The sequence below is a fragment of the Triticum urartu genome, chromosome 2 (assembly GCF_003073215.2).
Source record: "Triticum urartu cultivar G1812 chromosome 2, Tu2.1, whole genome shotgun sequence".
Classification (NCBI taxonomy): Eukaryota; Viridiplantae; Streptophyta; class Magnoliopsida; order Poales; family Poaceae; genus Triticum; species Triticum urartu.
Window position 1 is genome coordinate 368549560 of NC_053023.1, and position 6436 is coordinate 368555995.

A 6436-nucleotide genomic window follows, 5' to 3' on the forward strand; every position below is an offset into this window, starting at 1 on the left:
GACATCTGTTTGGGGTCGTGCGTTTGAGTTAGCCTAACGGTTTATATATGCAGGCGCAGCAGCCAGCAGTCATCGAACATATAAAGCCTGCTTGGGTACCCGCCCATCTGGAGGCCTTCGCGCGCGCGCAATGGTCGGCCATTCGATCAACTCGCTCGATCGTTTTTCACCCTCGATTTTTACTATTCATTGCTATCTTTTGTTACATCTTTGACTGATTTACTGGGTGACTGCCACTGAGCCCATAAAATCGTTGGTCCACGCGGCAGCGAAGTGCTCGTCGACTCGGTTGGTGACCAATGAAGACGCCCGTGAGAAAACCTAGATCGAGCAGTCAAAAGGATCACGTCCTCCTCGTTCCTTCCACTCCCTCGCCTCCTCCTTCCTCCCCATCCGGCGGCGCCTCCTCCCTCTTTCCCATGGCCTCCCGCATCGCGCCGCCACCGGCTGGCTCCTCCTCCTCTCTTCTGGAGCCGCCACCGGCTGGCTCCTCCTCCTCTCTTCTGGATCGGGCGCAGCCGCCATAGAAGAGCATGGGCTCGAACTGAGTGAGGAAGAGGTGGTTTGCGGCCATGCGGGTGAGGAGGGCAGCCTTCCGCTGAATGCCACCGTCCTCTCCTCGAGCGCCTTCGCGGCCAGAAGAGGCAGATATGTACGGAGGATCCACGAGCTTGGTGCCATCCGTCCCGTCCGTCGACGCCCACCCCCTCTTCCCCAACGCGTAGGTGCTCTCTTCACTTGCGTCTTCGCTGCCTCAAGTGTGCCAGTGAGTCTGTAAACCCTTCTCTAATTTCTATCTCTCTCTCCCTCTCTCTTGATTCGGTTGCATTGCGTTGCAAGAATTATTATTGTGCAAAGGTGGCTGCAGCTATGCACATAATTATTTCTAAAATTGTGATCTGTTTTTGAGGCTGTAGATGCGACCACCAGCTGTTTGTATAAATCCTCACGGAGGACTGCTCTGGGGAGGACATCACGTGTGTTTGAAAGAGAGGGATGGAAAAGAGGGGGCTGGAGTGAGAGGAGAAGAGGAAGGAATTGAACCACATGTTATTTCTTTGTCATCAACGTCATCCCACCATTGTAGAGATTTTCTTGGATGACATGCGGCCCATACTCTCGCCCCTTGTCCTCCATCTCTGTTGGTACCCTTTCATGGTTTCTTGTCCACTTCTTTCATGATTTATTCTTTTCAAATAGTAATTCAGGCTGTTATACTAATTTGATTGATGTGGGTGGTGTAATAATTCAGGTCGTGCAGGATGGTCTGCTAATTTCCCTGATGCTTCATCAGGTTTCGCTTTTTGATACATTGATTGATTCCCAATTTGATGCAAATAACCAAAATGAATGAATTGATGTGGCTGTTATAATAAATTTTCCTTATTTTGTATGTGATTATGCTCAGGTTTTGGAAGCATCGGGCTAAGGGGTGATTATGCTCAGGTTTTGATGCAGGTACTTTTGAAATCTGAAACTTTGGTTTGGTATGACATGCAATACTAATAAGATTTGAATAGACAATATAGTTACTAGAGTCACTTCATACTAATGCGCAAACTTATTTTGCATTACAGTGAGATTCAGATAATTTTAAGAAACACATGTAAAGGAGTCCAAACAGGACGGGCTCGGTGTACATGGTTTTCAGTTAATGCAGGTACTTTTGAAATCTGAAACTTTGGTTTGGTATGACAAGCAATGCTAATAAGATTTGAATAGACAATATAGTTACTAGAGTCACTTCATACTAATGCGCAAACTCATTTTGCATTGCAGCGAGATTCAGATAGTTTTCCTACTGTAGAGTTTTGGAGCTTGCTCTGTTAATCCGTGTTATTTTTTGTATCACAGTTTAGGTCTGACCATCACAAGTGGCAATAGGCAGTAGTGGAGAAGGCATGAAGAGGCCCACATCTGAAAATCTCAACTATTCTAGGATTTTTGAGGTAATTTCTCAAACTGAAAAGCTCAACTAAAGGAAGACACCTATTTCTATGCACAAATTCTTTGTTGCTAGAAGAATTTGTAGAGAGAAAAATGTCTCCCCCGTTCATTGCCTTTCAGATTCATATTTGAAGTCTATTGTTCTTAATTTTAGTTAACTAATTGCTTAATTTCTTGTTGTTTCAGCTGCTGACCATGTGATTGGTAGCCGACGATTTCTTCATGGGTTGCTGATTTCTCAAGTTTTGCCTCACACAAAAGAGGGCTAGCAACACCTTTGACAGAAACAGCCAACATTCAGTGCAGATCCGATATATTCTGGTTGTCTTCCATTTAGTTGACGGCATGCAAGACTGATCTGATGCATCTACTGCTTGTTGACTTGGTTATATTTATCTATAAAGGTAATTTCAGTGTTTCCTTTGTGTGAACATTTCTTTTGTTACAGATTTTACCTGCTTGACGAAGTGCAAAAAAGTAAAATGTATCATTTATATAGCTAACTGGAATAAAGAGTAGCATCGTCTCTCAACAAGATATTTTGTGTGTTCCGCGCCAAATTTGAGTGATACTTTTATGACCGCCTTGCGAGGTTCTCAGCAAGTTTAGTTTAGGCATAATTTTCCTCTATTAAATAGTGCATTGTAGACAGTGAAACTGTTCCAAATTATCCCATGCTGTAGTTGAAATGGTGCATCTGCGTTATATATTTTGGGAAGAGCTGCAGTTCATGATCTTTCTTTATAATAATCATACCAATCAGTCAAGATAGTGTGCAGACTTTCTGCCTATTTTTCTTTCTTCAGGCAGGAAACACATGTTAATTTCTTGACCACCTCCAGTGATCCAATGTCAGATGGAGTGTTTAAATATTTTGCTCATGCTTATTCCCGGACGGCCGGACCCACAGCTCAATGGAATGAGTTGTACAACTTTTATTCAACACATTATATATACAAGTATACTGATATTTTATGGTGATGTTATACTATGAATTAATGGTTAAGATAACACTTTTTATAGATGATTTTCCTCATATTGCCAACATAATTTTGGTTGCGGGTTGATACATAACATTATTTTCTCTTATCTTCTTATGTTGTATCTATTTTTTCATGTAGATACTCTATCTGGTAAGGTTCTAATTCACATGGTTGCATGGCCAATGAATGAATATAATTAGTTTTCACAATGTATATTTTACAATTTCTCAATGCATAAACGTGTCAGGCTCTTAGGTTAAAGCTAATGCCCATTAAAATGGTTATAAATAGTGGCCTCTATCAGTAGGCTGGGTCTCAATGTTGGTTTTGATATGTGATCGATGCATTTCATCAAATGGTTAACATATCAGGATTGCATATGATTATCTTTGAGTGGAATTTGTGTCTTTGATTTTTCACAAATTTGTATTGATATTTGCGATAAGGTGGGTGTTGTGTGTTGTGTGCAGGCCATGGGTAATTTTGTACTATTTGTTCAAGGTGTCAGCATATGTATATTATTCTTATAGTCTTTACATGCTCATTTAGTTCATTCATGTTTCCTTTGCAGTGGCAGTGGTGCAGAATATATCCTCTGCCATGGAAGGAGGTATTTGATGCTGTCAGATGGCATATAGGTCAATAATGAGGTGACTGCCGGGGTAATCTCAGGAAGGGACAATGACACAAATTAACTTTGTTGACAAGCTCACGATCACGGGTAATAAAGATGATTTTAAGTAATGTTCTAATTTCTGTGAATTTCCTTGTTAAATGTCCTGAAAGAAATAAGAATGGCATACTGAATGCGAAGCATTATTTCATTCATCTACATTTTTAGGAAAGATAATCTTGGATTGCTATTGCTTTGATGGATTCTGACTTATCAGAATATAGCCTCCAGCCTTTACACATAGAGACTGATTTATCACTTTGGCTGGTTATATTTTTCTCTACTGCATAATGACCTATGTACATTCATTTCCTCTATAGTTTTAATTCTACACCTTATTTCTTATTATGGCGAATCATTGGTATCACGGAAATGTTACTGTACCATTATGTGCAATTGTTTCTTATTGATATCATCGTAACAAGATGGTGAACTTATCAAATGTAGGGAACAAGCCGTCCTGCAGTGTTTCCATGTACTGCAAGTTGACGACAAGTTCATTGTTGATGCCATGCAATTTCTTACAAAAATACATGTGGTACAGGTAAGCATGCTATTACCCGCCATTGTGTGTGTTTTGCATATTTTTCTATTCAATACTACGAAGTTTTCCTCTGTTATGCTCTTCTCAGGTATGAAGGCCGACACTGATTATCAAGTGGTATGGCACTCTTCTTTATCAGCTCTATCCCATCCTGTAGAGGCTTTGTGAAAATAACTCCATGTTATCTTCTACATAATTTTGCATTTCTTTGCAGAGATAAGATGTGAATTTATGGTATAAGTTTCAAAAGTTTGGCAGAATCCTTGATCTAAAGTGAAATAGAGTTGTATTGTCTCCTATATGAGTTAAAACTTCTTGCAATCAGTAATTAGCCATGCATTTTGAGGGTATGAAAGTTGAACAAAATTTGAGTTTCTTGGTTGCATGTTACAGAGTGTCGTACTAAACAAAGATGAGTTGCAATGAGTTTTATATATTTAGTTTTCAATTATAAAGATTTCTACAAAGCACGAAACATTTCCGATTCTTTCTGATTTTGTGTGCATGTTGTCGCAGGTTTATTTGAAGAATTATATATATTTATTGATACAACATCTTCCAGTATAGATCTTAAATGACAGCAATATCTGAAGTTACTTGTGTCTGCTTCCCCTCTTGAAATCAACATTTTGTTTTGATTTTTTGGTACTTAAGTAAGGTCACTCATCAGTGAGCAGGAAGTGTCTTCTCGGTACTTGTGTGATGAAGGCCAAAATTGGTTTTCTAACTTATTATTGTATGTGCTTTAGAAAGTGCAAGTATGTATCACAATAATGCCTGGAAATCAGCCAGTGGCTGGATTATTTGAGCTATTTTGGCGTCTCTGCCATCCTATAGTTGTTCAGTTTTCTCTTTTGAAACGAGGCTATCTAGAGGATTTCATGTTGTGGTTTAGGAAGGTAACTATTATTGGTTATAGTGAATGATTTTGTTGGATTATTTGTTCATTTGGCTATCTTAATGCAGTCCCATGTGCATACTTTTTGCAGGCATCAGTGAAGATTGGGAGGTAGAGAGGGATTGCTCAAGTGGAAACAGATCAAGAACCAGAAGGAGCTCAAGATTTCGCTACTTCCTTGGTAATAGCTTTGTGAGGTAATTAAGCTAGCTACACGTGTGTTTTTTCCTGCTATATCGAGGTCACTATTCTAATTTAGAAAATAGAAACATGATGTGTGATTTAAGAGTAATAGCAAATGTTGTTAGCATGAATAGACTGTATTGTACGTACTAACTAGCAACAAAGTCTAATTCCTCCCACGTAGCGGTTGTCAATGTAGACTTGACCAGCCCGGACTTTATGTACTTCCTGCTTTATTTTTTCTTTGATTTAGCGAGCATACAAATGCATGCGATAAGTGTCAAATTTAGAACTCAACGACACTTATTTTCGGACAGAGGAAGTAGTTACAAGTAGGTGTGCAGTTAGAATTTATCTGACTTTGGGTTTTCACATCTTGTTCGAGGTCTTGAGCCCTCATAATTCATTTGAACATGTTGTAATTTATTTTTGTTTATACTATAATCTGAGCTAATTAGAAATTATATAAATACATTTTCTTGATAAATTAAAGCTTATGTTGATGTGTATTCGATTTTGATTTCTTTTCTTTCGTCATAGATCAGTTAAATATTATCCAGGACCATGCACCCGCCCTTGACAATGGCTTCCAGAAGCTAAGGTTGCAGGGGTGAATTAAAGTTCGATTTTCCAGCAGCGAGGTAACTACTACCGATGGAGATCAAACTAATGAGCTCATGAAAAAAACTATAAACATCAAACACCGAAGGAGGTTAGTTTTTACCTGAGTGGAAATAGCAGTCGTATCGTCTTGCTGGAGCCTCCTTTGTCATGGAAAGTCACCAGCTTCAGGGAGTGCCAGCACAGCCGGAACAGACGCGGGGAGTGACAGTGGCAACTGCGTGGATTTGTCTCACCCATACGAGAAACGGTGGCGCCATCTATCGATTTCGTGGCTCCGAGCTGCAGCGGGAGCTGCTGGGCCGTCGGGATGCAGATGGAGCCGCTGCAACTCCGAGCTGCCGGGCCACCGAGATGCAGATGGAGCCGCAGCACCTCCGAGCTGCAGCAGGAGCTGCTCCACCGCCAAGTTGCAGTGTGAGCCGCCGCGAAGATGGAACCCAAGGTGCCCTCGTCCGCCTCCTCCAGCTGCTTCCTCACTTCACTTCAGTACGAGTACAGGGGGAGAGGAATGGGACGAAGACTGGTGGATGGAATCAAGACCAACGGTCATGCGAGACACGTGGTAGGCATTGTGCTACGTCGTG

At 40.7% G+C, this 6436-nt stretch overlaps 1 long non-coding RNA gene across 9 annotated transcripts; it reads left to right on the top strand.

The window, feature by feature from the left end:
* Window positions 1–916: 916 nt before the first annotated feature.
* LOC125541553 lies at window positions 917–5929 on the top strand. Of its 9 annotated transcripts, none has more exons than XR_007297587.1 (10): window positions 917–1458; window positions 1578–1660; window positions 1855–1949; window positions 2134–2351; window positions 3502–3651; window positions 4051–4147; window positions 4236–4264; window positions 4897–5046; window positions 5137–5242; window positions 5789–5929. It is a non-coding gene; the product is annotated as an uncharacterized LOC125541553 (long non-coding RNA). The 9 variants fall into 9 exon arrangements; XR_007297585.1 differs by having other exon boundaries at window positions 5774–5928; XR_007297583.1 differs by having other exon boundaries at window positions 5114–5242; window positions 5769–5924.
* The last annotated feature ends 507 nt before the right edge of the window (window positions 5930–6436 follow it).